The 27731-nt window shown below is 39.7% G+C and overlaps 1 protein-coding gene across 2 annotated transcripts in view; it reads left to right on the forward strand.

Annotated features, from left to right (window-relative positions):
• Positions 1-27731, forward strand: part of LOC124275358 (heparan sulfate glucosamine 3-O-sulfotransferase 1-like) — a 251228-nt gene that overhangs the window by 24624 nt on the left and 198873 nt on the right. For both annotated transcript variants that reach the window (XM_046710876.1, XM_046710877.1), the window contains exon 2: positions 16224-16288. The gene's annotated coding sequence lies outside the window, so the exon portion shown is untranslated. The remainder of the gene's footprint in view (positions 1-16223; positions 16289-27731) is intronic.

Genomic DNA, 27731 nt, shown 5'->3' on the forward strand with positions numbered 1-27731 from the left:
TCCCAAAACATGTCCGTGACTCCCTCTCATGACACCAGGGAGTCATGATGACTCCTAAATTTTTATGCCCAGGGCAAACACTGCATACACATATTTATTGGTTTCACCAAAATGATAAAGGCCAGTACATTTCAGGTTTTCATACAGTCATCAAAACAGGCAGTGATATATAAGTTGAATACTGTCCAGAATGGAATTAAACCCAAATAACTCACTCACTGAAGGAAACCTATAATATAATACGTGTCAGATGGTAATAAGAATATTAAAATCACCCAAAATGGTAGTTTATAGTTAATCAAGTCAAGGAAAGGTGAAGAATGATGTAATAATAAGCAAGGTCTTCTGCAATCCATAACATACAATCAGTTTAAAGAGCACCTGATCCATTTAGTCGACCTATTCAAGTTGCTTGGCTCCAGTTCCACAACGGAATGCTCAAAATAGCACTTCAGTGATGATGGTTCAACTGGATGTCAGTTCTATTTATGAAGAAGACTGTTTCTTACAGAAGTTAAACATGTTAAACATCAAAACAGAGAACAAAACCAGACATGCAATCAAGCTTATGTCCATATAGTCAATATTCAATGTTCAAATATTTTCTCTTAAGACATTAACCGCCTCCTTGGTGTAGTGGTTAGAGCATCCGCCCAGAGAGCGGAAGGTCGCGGGTTCGATCCCCGACCGCGTCATACCAAAAGACGTTAAAATATGGTACTTGTTGGTCCCTGTCTGGCGCTCGGCATTAATGGGTACAACAAGGACTGGTCGGCTCGGAGTCAGTATAATGTGTCTGAGTGGGGTATTCATTCTTCACTGCGGCATGGTATCTCAGTGGGCTAGCACTATAAAACCAGCTTCAGTCTGGGCTAGTACAATCAGCCGCACATACACATACACACGCATGCACGTCGTCATATGACCGAAATATTCTCAAGCACAACGTTAAACCCAATTTCACCTCACCTCACCTTAAGACATTATTGTTATATATTACTAAGATATTGTAGAAATGTTGTCATAGAATAATGTAAATAGAAATGTATTTGATAATCAGTTGACAATCAACCTGAAATCAAACTGAAAATTCTTTAAGATTTCATGGAGATTCTGTCAGAAAAGATAGTTTTGATATTATTATTTGATATCTTCTTCATTTTTTCGGTACATGACCTCAAGGTATGATATATGCCTCCATGATCTCAGCACACGATGCACTGGTATTTCAGAAACTTTTGCTGGCCATATTGCTGATAAAGGGACTAGTAATTACTTGTATAGCCATCTTCAGGCCCTAGTGTGTGTCGTTAACCTTGTACTGTGTTTACACAAACAATGATATCGTTTGCAAGATGCTGAAACTTCCTCTGAAGTAGAACACAGAAAACATTCTATATCTTTGATGCCTCGTATAAATGAGCCAAATCTCTTTCATGAATAGGCGCCATGTGCAGACCTTTGGTGTCTTTGATTGGGCAATACGGAGACTGGGGACTACTCCCAACTCAGGTTATCAGCTATTAACAAAATGCCAGATTCCCAATGTATTCTCAAGAGCACTTGAATGAGGGATTTAAAGACTCCTTTTGTTTAGAAGTGCCAGTTTAGCATAATGATGTTTTGACTTGAAATGTTATGGTATTTTTGTTCTATGAAAACGTGTCTTGTGTACAGGGCTAATCGGGGATATGTTTTGAAACAATCGTCTCCAGTGTGTTTTAACTTTTGTGCATGCTTATGTCTAATCTTTCATCCTTGAGAAACATTGTAGTTATTCGTATGTTTTGATTTCGACCAAAGCTGTTTTTGATGTCTGTGAAAGCCCTTTGGAAGACAGCTTTCATTTTTGAATAAGCTGCTGCAGAAGCAAATTGTAGTATAACAATGTTGCATACAGACAGACAGACATCAGACAAGACCATCTATTCCACCTTCAATAAGGGTTTACGGGATCGGGTGGTCAGGTTAGCTGACTTGGTTGACACATGTTATCGGTTCCCAATTGCGCAGATCGATGCTCATGCTGTTGATCACTGGATTGTCTGGTCCAGACTCGATTATTTACAGACAGCTGCCATATAGCTGGAATATTGTTGAGTGCGGCGTAAAACTAAATCCGCTCACTCACTCACTCAATAAGGGTTTTGTGTTGGGGAAATAGTTGTCATGTCTCACAACTGAGTCTTGTTTAATACTTACACTCATTACTGAGGTGAAATGGAGGTATGTTTGAGATAATACCAAGCATTAGCTGAGGTCCACAGGCTGTATATTCACATGTTGCTACACTCACACTGTTGGCTCATTCAGTGACGTCTCCACATGGTGTTAAGTAGAGGAAGGAAGCTTCATATCCGCCATATAATGTCCTACATCCAACACAATATCACATGTTTAACTGCATTCCAAACCTTATCCCTGACCATGTCCCTCCCCCAAATTCCATTCACCTTTACACCATCTTTACACCTGCATCTCACCTTACCTGCACACCTGTATATACTACCTCACCTGTACGTCAATCAGTCCACCTGCATGTCAATCATTCCATCTACACATCAGTCACCCCACCTGCACACCCATCTTGTCCCTCTGGCACGTCCATCTCACCCCATCTCCACACCCATCTCACCTCAAATGCACATCCATCTCACACCCCACCTGCACACCCATTCCATACCCCACCTCTCTTATCATGCCACTTATCCATCTCACCCCACTTACACACCATCACAGGCGGTGGGGTAGCCTAGTGGTTAAAGGGGTAGCCTAGTGGTTAAAGCATTAGCTCGTCACGCCAAAGACCCGGGTTCGAATCCCCACATGGGCACAGTGTGTGAATCCCATTTCTGGTGTCCCTTGTCGTGATATTGCTGGAATATTGCTAAAAGCAGCGTAAAACTAAAACTCACTCACTTCCTACACACCATCACATCCTATTTACACACCTATCTTACCACACCTTGCACACCTAACACATCCCACTTGCATGTCCATCTCATACCTCACCTTTCTCATAACCCCACTTACACACCACCACACCCCTCTTACACACCATCTCTCCTCACTTACACACCATCTCACCCCTCTTACACACACACCCCCTTCTTACACACCATCACACCCCTCTTACACACCATTTCACCCCACTTACACACCATCACACCCCTCTTACACACCATCACACCCTCTTACACACCATCTCACCTCCCACTCCTACACACCATCACACCCCTCTTACACACCATCACACCCCTCTTACACACCATCTCACCCCACTTACACACCATCACACACCTCTTACACACACTTACATACCATCACACCCTCTTACACACCATCACAACCTCTTACACACCATCTCACCCCTTTACACACCATCACACCCCCACTTACACCACCATCACACCCTCTTACACACACACCATCACACCCTGCATCTTACACACACCACATCTCACCTCGACTTACACACCCATCTCAGCCCACTTACACACCATCTCACCCTCTTACACACCATCACACCTCTAATACACTCTTTACACACCATCATCACACCCTCTTACACACCATCTCAGCCCCTCTTACACACCATCACACCCCTTCTTTACACACCATCTCACCCTCTTCTTACACACCATCACACCCCTCTTACACACCATCTCACCCCTCTCTTACACACCATCTCACCCCACTTACACACCATCACACACCCTCTTACACACCATCACACCCCATCTCACCTCACTTACACACCATCACACCCCCCCTCTTACACACCATCACACCCCTCTTACACACCATCATCTCACCCCTCTTACACACCCCATCTCACCCCTCTTACACACCATCTCACCCTTCTCTTACACACCATCACACCCCTCTTACACACCACCATCTACACCCCTCTTACACACCATTCACACCCCACTTACACACCACCCACCCCACTTACACACCACACACCCCACTTACACACCATCTCACCCCTCTTACACACCATCACACCCCACTTACACACCATCACACCCCTCTTACACACCATCACACCCCACTTACACACCATCTCACCCCTCTTACACACCATCTCACCCCTCTTACACACCATCTCACACCCCTCTTACACACCATCACACCCCACTTACACACCATCTCACCCCTCTTACACACCATCACACCCCTCTTACACACCATCTCACCCCCTCTTACACACCATCCCTCTTAATTTACACACCATCTCACCCTCTTTACACACCATCTCACCCCTCTTACACACCATCTCACCCCACTTACACACCATCTCACACCTCACTCTTACACACCATCACACCCTCTCTTACACACCATCTCACCCCTCTTACACACCATCTCACCTCACACACCCTCACTTACACACCACCACTCACCCTCTCTACACACCATCTCACCCCACTTACACACCATCTCACCCCTCTTACACACCATCTCACCCCTCTTACACACCATCTCACCCCACACACCATCTCACCCCTCTTACACACCATCACACCCCTCTTACACACCATCACACCCCACTTACACACCATCACACCCCATCTTACACACCATCACACCCACCTTCTCAAAACCCCACTTACCTTCTCAAACACTTACACACCATCTCACCCCACCTTCTCAAAACCCCACTTACACACCAGCTCACCCCACCTTCTCAAAACCCCACTTACACACCCACCTCACCCCACCTGCATATCCATCCCATACCCCATCTCTCTTATCATCCCACTTAACCATCTTATTCCACTTACACCCCTTTTGTGCACCCATCTGATCCGACATCCACAAGCTTAAGTTGTCGTACCCCAACTAATATCCTCGTTCTGACCCCAGCCTATTCCCTCCGCAGCTTATGTACCCATCCTGCCGCACCAATATACCCTTAAACATAGTACGTTCTGCCTGCTCTAAACCATGTGCAGTGGTTATGGAAGAAGAGTAAGAGGCGACTAACAGATCGGGTGGTCAGACTCGCTGACTTGGTTGATACATGTCAGCATATCCCAATTGTGTACATCAGTGCTCGTCACTGGATTGTCTGGTCCAGACTGGTGCAGATTTACATACTGCAGTCATATAGCTGGAATATTGGTGAGTGTGGCGTTAAACAACAAACAAACAAACAAACAAAACAAAGGGCATGGAAGAACGGGGTCCATCTAAATCAAAACCATTATGTTTTTAACACCAACATGTCCCATGCACCATTACCACCCCTCCCACACTCCGACACGCCCCACCCGTCATATTGTTACTGTCAGCCGGACCTTGCTGCTGTAAACAAAGTGCACAAACTGTTCTGGAGTGATGGTAGCACCCAACACGCATCATTACCCTGACATTACCCTGCAGGCTGAATGTCAAACCGCCTGTCTTGTGAGAGCCATGTTGTGTGAGGCAATAGAGTCAGCAGATGCATGTGATACAAAGTTGCAGGAACTGCAATACAATCTCCCGTCAGTGTTGAACGCTTCCCCATAGATTTCATCTTCCTGCGTAGCCCCCTGTGCATAGCCTTCAGTAGCTGTTTGTGTAGGAAACCCCCCCGCAAGGTGTCTTATCAGGGACTCCTAAACATGTTTATGTAATATTTGTGTAGTGGGTTAAGTATTAGAGGGCGTTATATCCGATCTGAAAGCTATAATTGTATCTGGAGAGACAACCTTCGGCGATAAACTCATCATAATTTATGTGTAATGTCATGTTATACTTCTGATAAGAACAAACAACACCATCATAACAATCAAGGCATTTAACGTGATTAGACTCTGACACTGAAACCATGAACAGCTTCTCCGTGTCGGCAGCCCAAGGTCAGACATGTATTTCTTAACGTATTGATATTTTTGTGAACTTGTTTAGTGAATAGATGAAAAACAAGAAAGACATTTAACATTTCCCTTGAGTTATGTAAGCAGTGGTATTTTTGAAATGCTGCCATATGTATTTTTTTATAAGCTAGTCTTCTTGGTCCTTAATTATGATGTATTGTATGCAGATATGCAGTTTGGGGTCTGCACCCAACCCACTTCAGCCTCTATCTGCTCCTTATTTACTTCAGCCTCTATCTGCTCCCTACCCACTGCAGCCCCTATCTGCTCCCTCCCGACTAAAGCCCCGATCTGCACCCTACCCACTTCAGCCCCTATCTGCACCCTATCCACTGAAGCCCCTATCTGCACCCTACCCACTTCAGCCCCTATCTGCACCCTATCCACTGAAGCCCCTATCTGCACCCTACCCACTGCAGCCCCTATCTGCTCCCTCCTGACTGTAGCCCCTATCTGCACCCTACCAACTTCATCCCCTATCTGCACCCTACCCACTGTAGCCCCTATCTGCACCCTGACAACTTCATCCCCTATGTGCTCCTTACTCACTTCAGCCTTTATCTGTTCCCTCCGGACTGCAGCCCCTATCTGCTCCCTCCCAACTGCAGCCCTATCTGTAGCCCCTATGTGCACCCTACCCACTTCAGCCCCTATCTGCTCCCTACCCACTGTAGCCCCTATCTGGTCCCTACCCACTGTAGCCCCTATCTGCTCCCTACCCACTGTAGCCCCTATCTGCTCCCTACCCACTGTAACCCCTATCTGCTCCCTACCCACTTCAGCCCCTATCTGTACCCTACCCACTGTAGCCCCTATCTGCTCCCTACCCACTTCAGCCCCTATCTGTACCCTACCCACTGTAGCCCCTATCTGCTCCCTACCCACTTCAGCCCCTATCTGCTCCCTACCCACTGTAGCCCCTATCTGCTCCCTACCCACTTTAGCCCCTATCTGTACCCTACCCACTGTAGCCCCTATCTGCTCCCTACCCACTTCAGCCCCTATCTGCTCCCTACCCACTGTAGCCCCTATCTGTACCCTACCCACTGTAGCCCCTATCTGCTCCCTACCCACTTCAGCCCCAATCTGCACTAAGAGACCAAGCAGTGGATTTTTTACCCAAAGCCTACATCAAATGACATTAAATTCCCAAATTAGATTTAAGACCCCTCCCAATCAACGTTATAACAGATGTTATGGCCTGGTACAGACTTGTACTTCACTGATAACATGACCAATTAATGTGATAAAAAGGAAGAGGTTTTAATGCTTGGTTGTAAAGTATCACACCGACTGAAATCCTGAGAATACGTAAGTAAAATACCTTTGAATTTAAGAGTAAACAATTTGGAAAAATCCCACTGTTGATCAAAGTAATCATTTGTTCCCAATTTGCGTGGCAAGGATAATAAATTTGAAGTCCTTGATAATTCCCTGTTTGGTGCTGGTACTGTGGGTTCCAGCTGAAAGTGGCCAGGGAACATGGTGAATGATTCTGTGAGGAGGTTGTTGTTGTTACTTGTTCCAAGTGAGAGGTAACCTTTACCATTCCCTGAATCTGATTTCTGTGAAAACATGTCTGATATTACAGGAGAAAAATCAGTAGATTGAGCAAGTGGGTATGGCAACAAAGCCAACACTGGACTTAACGGAGCTGAGTTTCTGCTTTTGGAAAGCTGTAACGCCCATTAATACATCCACACCGTTGTCAGTATCAGAGCAGCTGTAATTAAACTATCATCGTGTTGTGTGTTGTTTCCTGTTCGGTTTGAAAACTGTATTTAGCCTTTCAGAGGAATACCTAAGGGCATTCATGAATTAAGAAAAACTGCCTAGCGTTTTTTACTCAGTGCGAGGATGACTCACTCTAACGCAAACATACTCTTTTCTCCATTCTTAGGTCTTATTAATTTATTATTAGATTTCATCCAAATTTTAACGAATAGGAGGGTAATATGTTTTGGTCTGAATTTTATGTAACCTTCAAAGGTTTTTTATGGGGCAATGGGGTAGCCCAGCGGTTAAAACAATCGCTTGTCACCCTGAAGGCCCAGGTTTGATTCCCCACATGGGTACAATGTGTGAAGCCCATTTCTGGTGTCCCCCGCCGTGATATTGCTGGAATATTGCTTAAACTCAACTCATTCACTCACTAACTTCAGAATTCACTTCAGTTGGTTACTTTGCAACTTTTTGTCTCAATGCTGTTGAGAATTTGACTTCAGTTTAGCTGCAGTTCGCAGGGTAGAGTTGCATCCCTTGGGCCATGTGATCGTTGGTTTGACTGACTGATGCTGCTTTTAGCAATATTCCAGCAACATCACGGCAGGGGACACCAGAAATGGGCTTCACACGTTGTACCCATGTGGGGATTCGAACCCGGGTCTTCGGGGTGATGAGCCAACACTTTAACCACTAGACTACCCCACCGCCCCCGTTGGTTTGAATCTCAATTAGCACTGATAAGATTTCTAGGTTTGTTGGCACCAAACTTATGTTTGAAGGTTTCAGTTTGAAGGGGTAAATATCTGGCACCTGCCTTACTTCAAACTTCCATTTCACATTGATCTGATAGGCCTTGATGTAACTGGAATACTGTTCAAAGCAACATTGAACCCAACTCACTGAGACTAGCTATATTCAGCTGTTTTAGCTTTTACAGTTTGTCTGCTCTTTGAATTCTTTTGGAAAAAATGTAAAGGCAGAAAGAATTTATTCAATTTTTTTTGTTTTTTTTTGTGTGCCTTTTTTAAAGTATATGTTAATATACCCCAAGCACTTAATGTGTCTTTATTAAAAGTATGTGTAGTTCTATTAAGATTGTCACCTTGTGTTAAATTTTCTTTTTGTAAAGTAAACAAATGTCAACTCTTCAGCTGTTTCTGGCTAATGGCTAGAAGCACCATGCAAGTACCAAGCAGTGGGTTTAATAGCTATTTTCTAAATAACGTTGTGAAGGATTTGTTTTAGAAAGTCCATTTTCGAAAAACAAATGTTTCTGAGGCGTATAAACATGATGTTTTATGGGAATATACAAGAGGCTTTTACACTTAAATGCTGACTAGGCAATAACAGGAGTAGTTTCAAGGAATCCCAACAGTGCAATTTATCTCTGATGTATGTTAGCATGTTGAGATAGACAAGAAAAAAAAAAACACCGATTTTTTTTACTTTTCCCATTTTTCTAAACACTTCATACAGTATGCATGAGAATGTTTTCTTTCTGGATTTATCTTGTTTATCATGTCCCTGTGTCTGAACATAATTCATCACCTCTTGACACACTGAGTGGTGATATGTGAATTTCAGTGACAGGCGAATGTGAATGGAAAAAGGTGCTTGTTATCATGGTTGGTTTATTGATTTTGACCAAATCTGAAAACAAGAAGACCATTTGGGGATAAGGATTGAAAATTTGATACAGGAACTAAATTATATTAAATGACATTGATATTTCTTATTGCTCAATTGTTATTCAAACTAATTACCTATAAAATTATAGCAACGTTAATAACAGTAGATAAATTGATCTGGTGTGTGGTAGTTCATCTTGCTAACACATGTAACATGATGTCTTGGTAATGCTGTGTGAATAGGTTTTGGTTCTGATGACGTTTCAATATTATGCCAGTCAGGTCTACCTTTTATTATCCCACCGGCATATAATGCGGTGGGATATAGTCATCGCCTCGTCCGTCCGTCCGTCCGTCCGTCCGTAATCATTTTGTTTCCGGACCATAACTCAAAGACCGTTCGATATTTTTTAACCAAAATTGGTAGATATGTCAAACATAACCTAAGGTGGTGCCTTTTGCTATTTACAGATAATTGTCATTTTAATTTTTTTGGTTTCCATGGAAACGTTTTGGACTTAGTCTTAAAGAAGGGTGGGCTTCGTTTCCGGAGCATAACTCAAGAACCGTTCAATATTTTTTCAACAAAACTTGGTAGATATATCAAACAGATCCTAAAGTGGTGCCTTTTGCATTTCACAGATTTTGGCATTTTATTTTTCCCGGTTTCCATGGAAACGATTCGGACTTAGTCCCAAAAGTGAGGGGTGGGCTTAGTTTCGGAGCATAACTCAAGAACCGTTCAATATTTTCAACAAAACTTGGTAGATGTATGAAACAGAACCTTAAGTGGTGCCTTTTGCTATTTGCCGATTTTGGCATTTTTATTTTTCGGTTTCCATGGAAACATTTTGAACTTAGTCTCAAAAGTAAGGATTGCTTTTCGTTTCGAGCATAACTCAAGAACCGTTCAATATTTTTCAACAAAACTTGGTAGATATATCAAACAGAACCTTAAGTGGTGCCTTTTGCTATTTGCAGATTTTGGCATTTTATTTTTCCGGTTTCCATGGAAGCGATTCGGACTTAGTCCCAAAAGTGAGGGGTGGGCTTCCGTTTCGGAGCATAACTCAAGAACCGTTCAATATTTTTCAACAAAACTTGGTAGATGTATGAAACAGAACCTTAAGTGGTGCCTTTTGCTATTTGCCGATTTTTGGCATTTTATTTTCTTGGTTTCCATGGAAACATTTTGGACTTAGTCTCAAAAGTAAGGATTGCTTTAGTTTCGGAGCACAACTCAAAAACCGTTATAATATTTTTCAACAAAACTTGATAGATATATCAAACAGATCCTAAAGTTGTGCCTTTTGCTATTTGCAGATTTTTGGCATTTTATTTTTCCGGTTTCCATGGAAACGATTCGGACTTAATCCCAAAAGTGAGGGGTGGGCTTCGTTTCCGGAGCACAACTCAAAAACCTCTCTATATCTTTCAACAAAACTTGGCAGATATGTGAGGCAGATATTGAAGTGATGCCTTTTGCTATTTGCAGATATTTGTGATTTATTATTTTCTCGGTTTCCATGGAAATGATTCGAACTTAGTCTCAAAAAGGAAGGGATGGGTTTTGTTTCCGGAGCACAACGCGAAAACTTCTTAATATCTTTCAGCAAAACTTGGCAGATATGTGAGGCAGATCCCAAAGTGGTGCCTTTTGCTATTTGCAGATTTTTGTCATTTATTTTTTTCATGATTTCCATGGAAACGATTTGCACTTAGTCTAAAATCAAGCTGGACTTTAAGCAACTGTCAGATGATTTGTTCTTTCAAAGATGTGGGGGCCGGGGGGATATGTCATCTTCTGATGACTCTTGTCTACATGGTTATAATGCCAAATTTTCTCATGTACATAAGTTGACACAATAACCTGTCTGTGCTGTTTGTGCCAAATGATTTTGTGAAAAGCTGGAAATTATTTTTCCATTTGCCTTTGAAAAATTGTGTCACTTAACAATACTCATGTTAGATACTCTGTAAGGAAAGATGGGCGGTGGGGTTGGGTAGCCTAGTGGTTAAAGCGTTTGAAGACCCGGGTTTGAATCCCCATATGCGTACAATGTCTAAAGTCCATTTTTGGTGTCCAACCCTGACTGAAATATTGCTAAAACTCACTCACTCACTCACTCACTCCTGACTGAAATATTGCTAAAACCCACTCACTCACTCATTCACTTTATCAGTTTCATAAACATCTGAGGTTTGCATCGCTCTATGCTTTCATCAGACAGGTAAGATATGTTCCACATCTGGTATCCCTCATTGTGACGTTGCTGGAATATTGTTAAAACCAGCGTAAAAGCACACTCACTGCAAGAAAAAATAATATCTATCTTATTTTTTTATTTGATGATCGATTCCATATTACTGATTCCTTGCATACAAGGAGGTTATTTCCTGTTCAGGATTTTCAGAGGTCATAGGTTGAAGGGCACCTTTATTTGTACCCAGAATTCCCCTGGGTCTTACTGAACGGTAATTGGGGTAATTAGATACATGGTGCAATTTTAGTCGTATCCGTCAGGAAGTTTCTGAAGTTTTAACAGCAGCTGCCTCATCAATGAGGGCCTTTTTTAAATGTTAATTACTTGTTGACATTTTTGATTTATGATTTCAGGTCAGTAAGATCATGTGATTATTACACTTAAAAGTGTAATTAATCAACATCAGTCAATGTCAGTCACCTGAAGGAATCAGTTTTATGTTCTTCTTTAATGTTTACTGGCTGGGTAGCTTGTGGTCACAGTGCAAATGTACACTTTTAATGGTAAGACTCCAGTCTGTGGTAGAACTGAAAACTTTGGTGGACTGCAGTCAGTGGTGACCGCCTCCGTGGTGTAGTGGTTAGAGCGTCCGCCCGGAGCGCGGAAGGTCGCGGGTTTGATCCCTGACCGCGTCATACCAAAAAGACGTTAAAATATGGTACTTATTGGTCCCTGCCTGGCTCTCGGCATTAATGGGTACAACAAGGACTGGTTGGCTCGGAGTCAGTATAATGTGTCTGAGTGGGGTATTCATGCTTCACTGCAGCATGGTATCTCAGTGGGCTAGCACTATAAAACCAGCTTCAGTCTGGGCTAGTACAAGCAGCCGCACATACACATACACACGCATGCACAACGTCATATGAGCGAAATATTCTCAAGCACGACGTTAAACCCAATTTCACCTCACCTCCAGTCAGTGGTAGAACTGAAAACTTTGGTGGACTCCAGTCAGTGGTAGAACTGAAAACTTTGGTGGATTCCAGTCAGTGGTAGAACTGAAAACTTTGGTGATGGACTCCAGTCAGTGGTAGAACTGAAGAAATTTGTGGACTCCAGTCAGTGGTAGAACTGAAAACTTTGGTGGACTCAAGTCAGTGGTAGAACTGAAAACTTTGGTGGTGGACTCCAGTCAGTGGTAGAACTGAAGACATTTGTGGACACCATTGAGTGGTAGAACTGAAGACTTTTGTGGACTCCAGTCAGTGGTAGAACTGAAGAAATTTGTGGACTCCAGTCTGTGGTAGAACTGAAAACTTTGGTGGACACCAGTCAGTGGTAGAACTGAAAACTTTGGTGGTTGACTCCAGTCAGTGGTAGAACTGAAGAAATTTGTGGACTCCAGTCAGTGGTAGAACTGAAAACTTTGGTGGACTCCAGTCAGTGGTAGAACTGAAAACTTTGGTGGTGGACTCCAGTCAGTGGTAGAACTGAAGAAATTTGTGGACTCCAGTCAGTGGTAGAACTGAAAACTTCCAGTGGTGGAACTGAAAACTTTGGTGGACTCCAGTCAGTGGTAGAACTGAAAACTTTGGTGGTGGACTCCAGTCAGTGGTAGAACTGAAAACTTTGGTGGACTCCAATTAGTGGTAGATTAGAATCCTTCATCTGTTCAAGCTAGATAGGTTGAATGTGATTATGAATATTATTTTCATGATCATGTAAATTTATACAGATACATGAGTGAAGAAAATGTAATTGTTAACATCTGCTTTTCATACATGTAAGACTAAATTTGAATTGAATGTAAATGCATAGTTACATCCCTATGATCAAAAGCATGCATATGAAATCCTTTTATGGGAGGTGCATGCATGTATCAGGCGTGATGCATTCATACATGCACACAATGTTAGAATTGACAGAATCCTGAATGAAATTTTTCAGAAAGGAACAGCACGTTCCTGAATGAGCCCAGTGGCCATATTGTTTATTAAAATGGTGGAATATTAGTCTGCCATATTAACACCATTGGTAAGAGCTTGATGTTGTGAATTCGCCACCATATGTGTTGTTTTTGTTGGAAGCATAAACACGTTGAGAATGAGAACTGGAAAACAGTGCATTGAAAAAGTGTTGACATTTATATGTGAATGTATTCAAGGAGGAGGTGTCAAGTTTCAGCTTGTCACACAGTTTTTTACATTTTCCATAGATTTGAATATTTGACTAGAGTGAGATACGAGATTTATTGACTGGTTAAAGCCGTCACTTCATGCAAAATGGACTTGCATCCAAGGAGTGTCATTCGAGTGGTTTGAGGTGAAGAAAAAATGTACAGAATATAAATACTGAGTATAATGTATGAATCAGCCATTATTTGATGTTACATCATTGTTTTGTTGTTCATGTGTTAAAAGGGTTTGTTATAAAGAAGTTTGTATCCACAGCATCAGTTTCTGATGCTGTGATGTGAAGTTTGATGAACATTGATAAGAAAAGGCATTTTTAGTTTGTTTGTTGAGAGATAAACATTTTCTGCTGTGTATATTGCTCTGATTCTGCACATTCCAAACAATTTGATGATAACCAGTGGTGATGGAAGCGTTGGAGATTGGGAGATTTCATTTACACCTTACTTACCATTTGTACTAAGTTCAGAAAGGCTGTGTTAGTGCTTTGTGAAAGTGGGAAGGCTGGCCTAGTGGAGAGTGTTTACTCACAATGGAGTAGACCTTGGTTTGATTCTACTAAATGGTGCAAACATGACACTGGACATTCTTAGGCTTGTGGACCGCCTCCGTGGTGTAATGGTTAATGGCGTCCGTCCGTAGAGCGGAAGGTCGCGGGTTTGATCTCCGACCGCGTCATACCAAAAGACGTAAAAATATGGTACTTGTTGGTTCCTGCCTGACGCTCGGCATTAATGGGTACAACACGGACTGGTTGGCTCGGAGTCAGTATAATGTGTCTGAGTGGGGTATTTATGCTTCACTGCAGCATGGTATCTCAGTGGGCTAGCACTATTAACCAGCTTAAGTCTGGGCTAGTACAAGCAGCCGCACATACACATACACACGCATGCACATCGTCATATGAGGAAATATTCTCAAGCACGACGTAAAACCCAATTTCACCTCACCTCACCCCACCTCTTAGGCTTGTGGGCAGTGGGGAAGCCTTGTGGTTAAAGCGTTTGCTTGTCATGCTGAAGACCTGGTTTGATTCCCCACATGGGTACAATGTGTTAAGCTTATTTCTGGTGTCCCCTGCCGTGATATTGCTAGAATATTGCTAAAAGCCGCGTAAAACTAAAACTCATTTACTCTTAGACTTATGTTTCATATGATAGTTATTTTGAAAGATTGGATGGACTAGTCAGACTAGTGGACTGGTATCTGTATCTCATATAGTGGTGTCCCTCGACTGTGTTGGTGAGGGGAGTTGGATGAACATACTCCGAAGCACACTGCCCTGGCTAAGACCGAAACAACCATGTAATAGTTATTTGATGGTGAAGTATTAGATCAGGATGTCACAGTTGATGTTTTTACCTCCTGTATGCTGTGTTTAGTAATACATTGATAACACTTGTAATTTGTCAGTGTAATCAGTTTTTCAGTTGTCTATTTTCTTTGGCACGGAAGTTTTGCTTGCACCTAGTCCTCCATGGTGTCAGCGTCTGTTGTTGAGGAACTTAATCCAATACACTGAGACTGCTGGATACCCTGACATCATCCTTTAATGCATTGGTTTCTCCTGCTTAAGGGACTTGACCAAGTTTACTTTGACTGTTAGATACCCTGACATCATCCTTTAATGCATTAAGTTTTCTTAAGTACCCTGACTAACGCTTAGTCTCTGAATATATATCATTTTGATAGTAACAAATAATCCCATTTAAATTGAAAAGGAGCCCTAGGGAGACCTGAACCTAAGGAAATCTAGACTTGCATTGCGAGGAGGGCTGGGCAGTAGGGAAAATAATGTGGTTTAGGGACTGTGACACAGACTACTAAGTGAATTGACCACATCATCTGAAGTGTTAGTTTCTCATGCTTGAAGCACTTAACCAAGTTTGCGAGTCTGTCCTACAGTCCCTGAACAGCATTATTTTCCCTTCCGCCTAGCACTTTCTACCAAGCTAAAGACCAAAATGAAGCAAGTCTACATTTCCTCAGGTTATAAATCTCCCTTCTCACTTGGGGTCCTTTTCAATTTAAAAGTATTTGTTTGTTTCTATCGAAATTATACATATTAAAGGCACTGTTACATGATCAGGGGGCCGAGTGGTTAATGTGTTCGCTCGTCACACTGAAGATCCGGGGTTCGATTCCCCACATGGGTACAATGTGTGAAGTGGATTTCTGGTGTCCCTCAACATGATATTGCTGGAATGTTGCTTAAAGTGGTGTAGAACTAAACTCACTCATTCACTGTTACATATCCAGAAAGATGTCCTCTCTAATTATAGCATTGACTCCTCATGCTGATGACCGTGTTTGATTCCTACTTGGATACAATGTGCAAAGCCCATTCTTGGTGTACCCTCTCCTAATGAAGCTGGAATGTTGCTAAATGCAACGAAAAACCACACTCAGTATTTCTTCACAAGCCGAAAGCAGGTTATATCCTTTTATATCGTAGTGTCCTTGTACGCAAGTTGTTTCACTCATCGTATGGCTGTTGTTTTTGAAGCATGAAGAATGTTAATTACACTGATTTGGAACGTAATTATACAAGAATGTCACTTTGTTTGAAGTGATTTGTTATGATGCAGTTTTTTTCATCTGCAGGGAATGGATTCTGAGATTTTGTGTCAACCAAAGTGTACTGTTTGCTGCCAAATCTTTGACTGTTGGTGAGTACAACCTACATTTGTTGTCATGCATACACTTCCATTTTCTTCACACTGCAAGTCATAATGTTTATATATTAATTGGGTATTTGGGTGATTGCTTGAAATAAAAGGTTTAAAATTTCTTTTCACTTTCCTGAAAATGAAAATCTAAGACCCAGCTAAATACAATATGTCGGCATCAATAATCGTCAAGAGATGAAAAAATGTAAACATAATACTGTTTTCCTGTTAACTATTTGTTTACAAACATTCTGAAGAGAGAGCACCTCCACAGGAAACTTCAACTATGTACATGCCTCTGAGCCAGGATACTTTTTACCATATGTTAATGCCCCATGTGAACATATCAAATCATAACTTTCCTAATGATTTGTAAACATTTCCACATTTCTTAAATATGCATATGCCATATCATACAATGTCCTTTGGTATTTTAGTGAATCTGGAAAAACGGACTTGTGCTTTCCACCCTCACCAAACTAGTGTTTAAGATTTGGATAAGTTCCAGCATGATGTGATTGAGCATGAATGTATACCAGTTGCTCCATTTAAAACCGTACTTGCAAGTTAAATAATTCTTTCAGAAATCAAGGGTTAGTGAACAAGTTAGACCTAATGTTTATGAAATTTAAAGTCTTGCGCTTCTATGCCCCTTCTTTGCTTGTGTTTACTGTAAAGCAGTCTGCATTAGGTCTAAGAAAATATGTACTGTTGTGTTAATTTTCAGCCTTAGCTTAGGGCGCTTGTAAAGATTACTTACAGATACTTCTAGAAGTTGCTCAGAGTTGCATACTAGAAAAGGCACTTAAGGAGCAAGTAATATGAAAATATTGATTGCAGTTTGGTTGTGAATATCAGTTTTCCTGCAGATATTAAGTCAGGAGGACAAAATTCATATCATTCGTAAAAAGTATTACATGTTTGAAAAGAAGTAAAATGACTTGTACCTAAAACAAACCTAACTTGATCCGACTCAATCATTGAAATGGCACCGACGACAAACAACAGGAACCTGTTTCAAACTCATAATTATCGGTTTTTATTTCGCTGACAATTTCACCTACCATGTTATACCATCTGTTTTATGCTATTTTAATTTTTCAAACTTGAATTTGGTCAAGCCTTTATAATTGTGCATGCACTATAGTATCAAAATCTGCAAAGATTCAACATTCAATTAGTTTTCCATGTGAGATGGTGAATACGGTATTTATCACATGGAGCAGGACTGTGCTTAATATTCAGGATGTATAATGATATTAATGTTAATGTTTAACAATTCTCCATCTGCTGAGTATACAATTATTCTCAAGCAGACAAGACTTAACTAATATTGTCAGTCTTGAGATTTGCGTTCTAGAGCCAGAAGAAACTAACTGGTGAAATGTTTTCCTGAAAAGACAAAGATGGATAATTGTCAAATGGTTAACACTTCAGATTTAGCTGGGTCTTTAATTGGTTCCCAGGAAAGTAAAAAAGAATATTTGTAAAACATTTACCATGTACTCAAAGAGGCGAAAAACAGATGGTCTTTTTTTATATGATGTCACTGTTGACATGTCTAACAGCTGTACACGGAGTCATCAAGTTTGCCAAATCTTATTTGTCTCACTTTCGAGAGGAATAAAAACTTTTGTTGAAATGATAATTAGCAACTTTTAAGAAATTATTTCACAGCGTCATGACACGTGCACATGTACATAAACACATCGTGTAGTTTTTATCACGGTTCACACTGAACATACCATGTCAACTTTGTATGTGTGAATGTGGAAGTTCAGACTGAAAGAAGAGATTTTGCTCCAAGACAAGAAAGCTGATCAAACCTGTGATTGTTGGAACCATCGCTACAGTTTTACAAGGCCATGATTTGAAGGTGAGACATTTTACTTTTGTTGTTCATGTTTTAAATGTAAATTGTTCCTTATTAATTCTATATCACCTAATATTTGCCCATATGGATGTTCTATTTATCGGTGATGCGGGATTATAAATTATATTGTTTTGGGGATTAAATTTGTGATAATATGTTGACGAACACATCCTTCCATCCTAACCTGAAGGAAATCAGTTCTTGTGGTGTTGAAATGAAAAGGAGTTATGTGATAGGGGAGGTAACTCTTGGTAGCTTGGTGATAAAGAGTCATGCTGCATATTCACCAAGTTCTGGGACTTTCAAGCAGAGATTGTATGACACTTCTAATGAATCAGATTAGCTTTGGTTGTTCTTTGTGCTTTTGAATTTATGTCTCGATTTGAAAATTATTTAAGATCATCAGATGCTTTTGCTAAAAATTAAATATTATTTTTACTTTAAATTTGATTCTGAGACTAAAAGCAGAAGTTTTATTGAAAGCTAACACGAAGTTACCAAGACAACATTTAAAAATCGAGCCGAAGTTGTAACAAAGGTTCATGCATAAACGTTATGCGACTCTTGTTCCAGTTGTTCAGACTTTATGAATATTTATATTGTCAATTGATCACAGTCATCGCTTGACATTTATGGAAGCTTTTGACACTTATTATGGGGAACAAATGTACAGATCTGTAGGAGTTAAAAGAAGTTGTGGGATATCACTGTCTGCTTTATTGCAGTTGAATATTATTCCTTTTTTTATTATTTACCTATTCTAATTTTCATATAACATATATTATAACAACATTATATTATGGTTCTTAATGAAATCCGTGAAAAGTTATGTTTCCATTCATAGTTCTGTATTGTCTTCACAACAAATATTTTGTTTGTACTACCAGTTGATCAGCTTTATGAGTCAGTGTTTTACATGACGCGTGATTCCTGCGTATTTGATGCAACAATTTTGTTAACGACTCACAACATATTATCATGCGAGTCAAGCTTGACGCAAATTTTATAGGTGGCCCTCACAATTCAGTTCAGTAAAATTGATTTGATAAGCAAAAAATGATATTGTTCGATGATAGTTTGACTTTTACAGAGCTGTCAGATTGTTCCAGAGAACTCAGAGGAGACAGTAATCCTGGCTGTTTGAATTGAACAATGCTGTAGTTTCATTTGGTGGTGTGACATACACAGTTACATACTGAGAGTGATTAACACAAAGAAATGTTAAATTTACATGATTCCCAAATATTGAAAATGACTCAAAAATATAAATATTGTGAGTCACCATGACTCCCATTTTTTAAAAGTCTGTGTAAAACCCTGTGAGTGGAGGTGAAAGTTGAAGTAAGGTGATGAAATTCAGGCTAACAGTGCTGACCAATCCACAGTATATGTGCTTGTCAGAGGCATACACCCCTCAAGGAAACATTAGAAGCATTTGTTCAAAGTTAGGTTGACTGACAGTCTGTTTGATTCAAATTTTCATTTACAAGCTCGTTCATGACAGCTCCACTTGAGAACATTTATCAAGAAAGTTCAGGAAGTCCCTCACGGTGAGATCTTGAGCCCTTCGGAGGTGGTTGTGGGGTTTGAAGTTGTCAGCTACAAATGTAGTCTCAGCAGCTTCTTTCAGGAACACAGTGTTCAACAGTAATGGGTGTTAAACAGTTTTCAACACGTGTGACTAGAATGGAATAAAAAACATTTTCCAGAATCACTGATAGATATTTTTGGGCCATGTGCTTTTAATCTTGTTTAGTTGTCCATCAGCAGTTTAATTGTTCAATGTCTGGAATTTGTCGAAAATATACACATGGAAAGAAATATGTGTACAGACACCATAATGGCAGTTGCTGATCATGACATCCATGTATCCTTCATTTTTTGCTGTCAGTATACTACAGTATTAGTTGGTTATTTTTTAATTAATGACACAGAGTTTATAAAAATGACAAGTTGATTTTAAAGGGGAAGCTGTGGTCAGTGTGCTGCTCTGGCAAGTGGAAGTCCAGTTTGCCAGAGAGTCTCTGTCGACATTTAGAAGGTGGATGTAATCCTGACAAGGGGTATCCTAGATAACAACTTTTCATTGTTCATTCATCAGAAGAGTTCACTAACGACACATTATAGACTGTTAATTAAATTTTTTTTATCTATGCACATCCAAAATATCTAACGTTACTATCAATCCTTTTATAGCACTGTATTGAAATAATTTCATAAGTCAGTAAATTTTGTGTCAGTGACTCCTCTAGTGAAACTAGGGACGGTGGGTTATCCTAGTGGTTAAAGCTTTCTCTCGTCACACCGAAGACCCAGGTTCGATTCACCACATGGGTACAATGTGTGAAGCCCATTTCTGGTGTCCCCTGCTGTGATATTGCTGGAATATTGCTAAAAGCGGCATAAAACTAAACTCACTCACTTTTCATAAATGTTTAGATCTCAGATACGTTTTCATAATCAAAGATGGGTAGTGGGTAGCCTTGTGGTTAAAGCGTTAGCTCGTCACGCCGAAGACCCAGGTTTGATTCCCCACATGGGTAAATTGTGTGAAACACATTTCTTATGTCCCCTGCCATGATATTGCTGGAATATTGCAAAAAGCGGTATAACTCACTCACTCATAATCAAAGTCAGTGTTTCTGATAGTAGTACACATGAAAGACTTTAATTTTCAGAGTTGTGTTTTGATGTTATTGAGAACCATTGTAACAAGATCTAGTAATTTGGCCCTGTGACAAAAAGAAATATTTTTCTCTTGGTTTGATGTAGAGAATTTTACCTTATATTTTTTGTTTCCAGTTTGAGACCTCTAATCTCTAGTTTGAAACACAGCAGGTCATTCTCCTAATTCAGTGTTGGCACATGGGTTTGCTCAGCATGCTCAGAAGAAAACTCCAAGCAATTAACTTGTCACCTTACAACTTCATAGACGTTTTTCAAGAATTTATAATGATAATCATTTTGACACAAAGCTGTGGGATTGGCCCAGTAATTATTAATTTGCAGTGTCTCATCCTTGCATTATGGGTCACTGTGACCTTTCTCCTTGGCCTCATTAAATGCTTCCGATAGAATTAAGCGATAAAACCATGTATGTGCGTTACGGCTGATATCGCTGACCTCACTGGGAGGTCACCGGGAGCAATCTTATAATTATGCATGTATCAAGCACCCATGACTGTAAATGTCCAAATATCAATATCTAGAGACATTAAGAGCTATGGAGATATGATTTAGAGGCTCTCCTTGTCTCATCCCACACTTAGTGAATGGCCTGGTCAGGGGTTTTGATGGTGGGCCAAATGTACTGTGAATGAAATATGGAGGGCTTCATACAGATTGAAGATGTGTTGAGTTTTTGCCGACTTTGTGTAAAATATATGGTTCTGCTGGGCAGTTGTGTTTGATGTGGTTTGGAGGCTATCAATGAAAGAAAAATCATTATCGTTTTTTTAGATGAATGTTTCTTGAATTTCCTTTGATGATGGCTCATGGAATCGGAATCAGTTGAAGCATCAGGCTTGTTAGACTAAGGAAAACTAAGAATCTGTCATGCCATGTTAGTTGAACCAACATGTATTCATGGTATTTCCAATATTGGTGTAGCTGAATGCGTTCATATTACTTGCCTGTATCTTAGCTGTTTGGTTATTGTAGTGGAATATTTCTCTATGTGCTCTTAATTATATATTTCACATTTTTTGGTTTATCAATAATGGCATGGTGATCATCTGCTTAGTTTAATCAATAACTGGCACTTTAGGATAGGATAAAGAAATTTAAATCAGATCAGATCAACTTGTCTGGTCTAGACTTGATTATGTACATATGCCTTTTATTTATAGAGTTTGAAAATTACTGAATGCAACATTAATCAACAGAGATCACAATTTATTACTCACCCGTTGAAGATATCACTGTTTAATAATTTTACAAAGTTATTACACATTGTTTAATAACGTCGTGTAATGTCGTATGTATGATGTTTACAGTTATGACGTCACAATGCTAATACCTGTCACAATAGTATTAGACCTTGCTTGACTCGCGGAAAGCTGAGAGTCATCACACTCGTTGAATTCTTAGGAAAGTACTTTGCTTGATATTTTTTGCTAATTTTGGGTGAGTAATAAATAAAATACTAAACTATGTCCCGTGTAATACTATATTTATGAAACAGGACATCGTTTAGTATTCTCTATGTATGACAATGTGGATGATTGTGGGTCATGTTGCCCTGACAACATTCATCGTTGCTCATGCTATCAATCACTGTTAAGGATATGTTTATTTATAGGCCACCAGGCTCGTAAACATAAATATATCTATTTAATAAATCAAATCAAATCAAATATTTATTGTGCAAACGTTCCATACAGAAACAGTGACAATATTCTATAAACTACATAAACAAGATATACAATGAATCACATATATATGATGAGCAACAAAACATACAATAATACAAATGTGTATAATAATAATAATGGCCTAGCACAATCAGATCTTCTATATTTGTTTAAAGTTGTACATGTGGTAGCAAATAATTTCTAAACTATTTGGATCATTATTTCTAAAAAGGAGGTTAAATTTTTCAGTGGTAGTAAGTCTGAGAAAGTTATTAATTTGAGAGGAAAGTGAGTTAAATAAGGACTAATATTAGCACTTGAAATATGAAGTGTTGTGTCAGTCAGAAATGTGACTGTTCGATAGTGCTGTAGGAATGGCAGGTTTTAATAGAAGTCTCCAGTGATCTATGCTTGTTGACAGAGGCACCTGAACTGGGTGACCTGGGTGCTTGTCGGGGTATCCCAGTTTCATGGATCCCTGCCCATGACGTCAGTCAGTGGATGTTCTAGTTCATGTTTGATTGTGAACATATGACGTCACTGTGAAATGTGTAATGTGACATATGACGTCACTGTGAAATGTGTAATGTCTTGGAAGATGAGCAACACCATGTAATATCCTGTACAAAGTATAGCAGAGAAAGAGAATCACTTCTACAACCAATGCTTAATCATGATCACGAATAAAATTGCTACATACTCTAAAAAAGATTTTTTTTTAACAATTTTCACAAACAGAAGTCCTGAAACAGTTTCCAAAATATGTCATCATATTTATAATTTTAGATGCATTCTGTGTGTTCCCATAGTATTACCATTCTGTGTATTACCTTGTACCTCATATTGTTTCCATGTCAATATACTACATATGATTTGTGAAATTGTTAAAATGTACATCATTTATATTACCATTCTGTGTATTACCATAGTACCTCATATTGTTTCCATGTCAATATACTACATATGATTTGTGAAATTGTTAAAATGTACGTCATTTATATTACCATTCTGTGTATTACCATAGTACCTCATATTGTTTCCATGTCAATATACTACATATGATTTGTGAAATTGTTAAAATGTACATCATTTATATGTGAAATGTATCTGTATTTCTATATCTTTGTACCTACTATGTTTATATTTATAGAATATTGCCACTGTTCCTTCATGGAATGGTATGCAATAAGTATCTTATCTTATCTTATCTTACGATTGTGTAGCAGGATGTGGAATCATAACATAGATGACATTCTCTACTCTTTGGTCATGTGCACAAGGTGTATGACTTAAGATGAGAAGGTTAATGGTTCGAATCCCAGCACGGGACTCAAAATGTTATGGCTGCTTAATTCATGGATTGCTGCTCATGGCGTCAGTCATTGGATGCTCTAGTTCAGCTTTGATTATTAACATATGCTTGTTATATAGTTGGAGTATTGCTTTCTGCAGTTTTAAACAACAAGCTAACAAACCCAGACAAATAAAACAAAGGTCACAAGTTTGAACATTCACTAGACAAAGCTGTGAACTGACTCTGATTAAACGACAATAAACAGGCTCTAAAATTTCTGTATTTTTCTTCTCTAAGTTATAAATTGAATCCACTGGATTTACAGAATAGAGAATGGTTTTCACAATCACCATGGTTGCGACATGTATTGTTTCACAAATGTCACGTTGCTATATCAGTCACACCATGACTCCTCTTGTCAACCCAGATTATATTTGGGGTTGACAGGTTTTCCAAAACAATTCTATGTTTGGACCAGTCACTTTAACTTGTCAGGGATCTCACCACCATGTGTTTATGCAATAATTTGTACAGGAAAACACATTTATTCACAATAGTCTCCTCACAACTTAATAATATTTTGAAACAGAAGCCATGACATGTGCGCACTGACATTTCATAACATTGAGGAAACAAGAACACACAACTGACAGGAGTGTGTCCCCAAAATATGGAAATAAATGTGGATGTAGTACATTGATTGAAGTGACTGTAAGCTAATGGTATGTTTGTGTTTTCGCCAAATTGAGGAGTTCTGAGTCAGAGGTCTGAGGAGGGGGTTGCCTCACAGACTGTTGGGTTCAACATTATTTCATGGTGGTTTATGTATCTGAGGTGCCTGGACAACCCACGGAGTAGAAGTTGATAATGGGTAACTTAGAAGAGTATTGAGGACTGAAATAAATGTACTTTCTGGAGATGTCGCCTATTTTTCTTAACATACTCCCCATTTTTTTAAGTCAACTTCAGCAGGAAGAGGGATCTTTTATTCCTTTAAATTAAAACTAATAATTGTCTCGGAAATTCATTTTTCAACCCAAAATTAAAAAATGATGGAAATGTTTACACATATTAACTGACTGACCTATGTGTTGAGGTTGAGATGTAATTGAAAACATGTCTTTATCATTGTGGTGTCTGAAGAGTTCAAGAGGGTTCCAGAATCTTGATGTGGAGGACCTTCCTCCTTTGTTCCTGATTGTGTTGGGCAGCCAGGCAATTAATGTCAACGCTAATGGCGCTAATGACTCCATGTTTATCTCAACAACCGACATTAGTATTTTTTTAACAGTGAACTCCATTGTGAAAAAAGACAAGCCCTAGTTGTAATAACAGTCTGAACATGGGAACTCTGTGCTCTGGCGCTAATGAGAATTCTATTACACTAATCTCACATACTTGTAATATTCCTTATCAGAGGACTTGCCAAATGTTAGACCCGAAGGTCAAACACTTTTTCATAACTTTTGTAATGATTGCCACATTCCAGTTTTCAGTTTTGAATGGCAGACATGAAATGTGCCATCATCCAGAAAGTGTTTCTTCACTGACTTCTGTCAAATATTTAGGGAGGAGTGATGTTCTGTTATGAAAGTTTGAAGTTTGACAGTTTGAAGAAATGATTATTTACATTATACATATCTGGTTATTGTGAGAAAATACTCCCCAAGGCTTATCATAAAAGAAACATTAACACTGGGTGTGGCCTAGCCCAAAGTTTAGATACACACCTAATCTTCTAAACATGCATTCCCGATCACATGCAGGAAACAAGAAAAATGTCATGAAATGGTGACAAATTAACCTCTTGCTGTTGTTTTTGTTCAATTTGCACTCATTCCCTTTGAAACAGCCCAATTTTCTACAAGTCTTTTGAAGCCTAAACAAGGGTGGGTGTGTATGTTTTAATCCAGATGTTTTTCACGTTGTGTCAGCTTGAAGATGGCCTGCCACCAGGATGTGTGTGAGCATCAGATTACGTGTTGTTTATAAGCAGGATCCCCCTGATTTCTGCCCATGATAGACCGATTCTGAGAAATGCTATCTTTATGGTAACTCATTAGAAGCAGCCATCTTGAGGAGAGATATATATGGGCTGCTGGTGGAAGTGCTGATGTGCTAAGATAAACAACAAGTTGCACATGCATGTGTTTGGCTTATCTGGAGCTCACACGATTCTAAACACTTAATTCCTTTCTCAAGATCTCAACAAAAGGTCATGGCCCTCTGTAGTTTAAGGGCATTTTGTACAAAGTTGAGTCGTGGGCGCACCATCACTCTATGCCAAGACGAATATGGGGTTACTTTCCAGAGCTTCTTCTCCAAAAACTCAACCTGGTGCTTCAGCTGTTGAAAGTCAATGTTGAACAAGGGGAGTTAAGTTAAAGATGATGCACAGGAGCTTAACCATGTCAGAAATTATACATTTGTTTGGCCTGTGGAAATAATTAATACTTGACCTTGAAATTTTTATTGCTGAATGTAGGTTGGGAGAATAGACTAACAACTAGTCTCTGAAATGAACATATTTTACTCAAAAAAATTCATAGTAAAAAAATATATATATAATGAAAAGGAGCCCTGAGACTTTCTTCATTTTCAGAAGCTGAGGAAATCTAGACTTGTCACATTTTCTAGACTTGCGTGGGCTTTCTTGGATATATTTGCTTCAGGGTCTGTACGATAGACTAGTTGGGAGAACTGAAGGAGTTTTTGGCATGGGTACAACTGATATTTACCCCAGATACATTTCAGTACACAGAATGTATCCTAACCAAAGTCAAATACAGAACGGTACCCGAAACGGCAGACAAATCCATGTTCCTCCACCCAAAACCCAAACCCAAACAGGTTCCTGTTTCTAATTCACCCAATCATGAGTGCATACATGATAATGCTAGGGGATATTGGGGATATCAGAGTACTGTACATACTGTGCATGTTTGGTGATTACATAGCTGACCACCTCCGTGGTGTAGTGGTTAGAGCGTCCGCCCGGAGAGCGGAAGATCACGGGTCGATCCTGGACCCCGTCATACCAAAAGACGTTAAAATATGGTACTTGTTGGTCCCTGCCTGGCGCTCGGCATTAATGGGTACAACAAGGACTGGTCGGCTCGGAGTCAGTATAATGTGTCTGAGTGGGGTATTCATGCTTCACTGCGGCATGGTATCTCAGTGGGCTAGCACTATAAAACCAGCTTAAGTCTGGGCTTGTACAAACAGACGCATATACCCATACACACGCATGCACGTCATCATATGAGCGAAATATTCTCAAGCACGACGTTAAACCCAATTTCACCTCACCTCACCTATTACATAGCTCCCTTGATTAGATCTCAGATGCAGAAACTTAAAACCATTCCAAATCAAGATGTTGGTTGAGAAATCTGAACTATGCGAAAGTGACTTGTCTCAGTGTACTGTTCTCTATCCTGATTTTCAGACCTGGGTTCAATTCCCCATGTAGGTACAATGTGTAAAGCCCATTTTTGTGTCCCCCGACGGTGATATTGCTGGAATATTCACATACTGACATACTCCCTCACTCACACATGTGATTTACGTTTACAGAAACATTATATGCAGAAATTTACCTTGGTTACATCTCTGTAGTACCCATGATGATGACAACCCCACAGCATCAATTGATTATCTATTTATTATGATTGACTGTTGAAACAATGCACTGACATCATGGTTGTGTTATTAGATCATAGTGCTAAGATCACTGAGGACCAAGGCCCAGATATATCAAATATATCATGGTATTGTTGTCAATAGCCTGTTGTCTCAGTTAACATGGCATATATGATGAGACAGAAAGAGTGAGTGAGTGAACATTAAAGTCACACTGGCAATATTTCAACCATATCAAGACTAAAACAAGTCATTTATTGATAATACATAAAGTTATATCAT

This window comes from Haliotis rubra, unplaced genomic scaffold (genome assembly GCF_003918875.1).
Source record: "Haliotis rubra isolate DU_JTF1 unplaced genomic scaffold, ASM391887v1 Scf2, whole genome shotgun sequence".
Taxonomy (NCBI): domain Eukaryota; kingdom Metazoa; phylum Mollusca; class Gastropoda; order Lepetellida; family Haliotidae; genus Haliotis; species Haliotis rubra.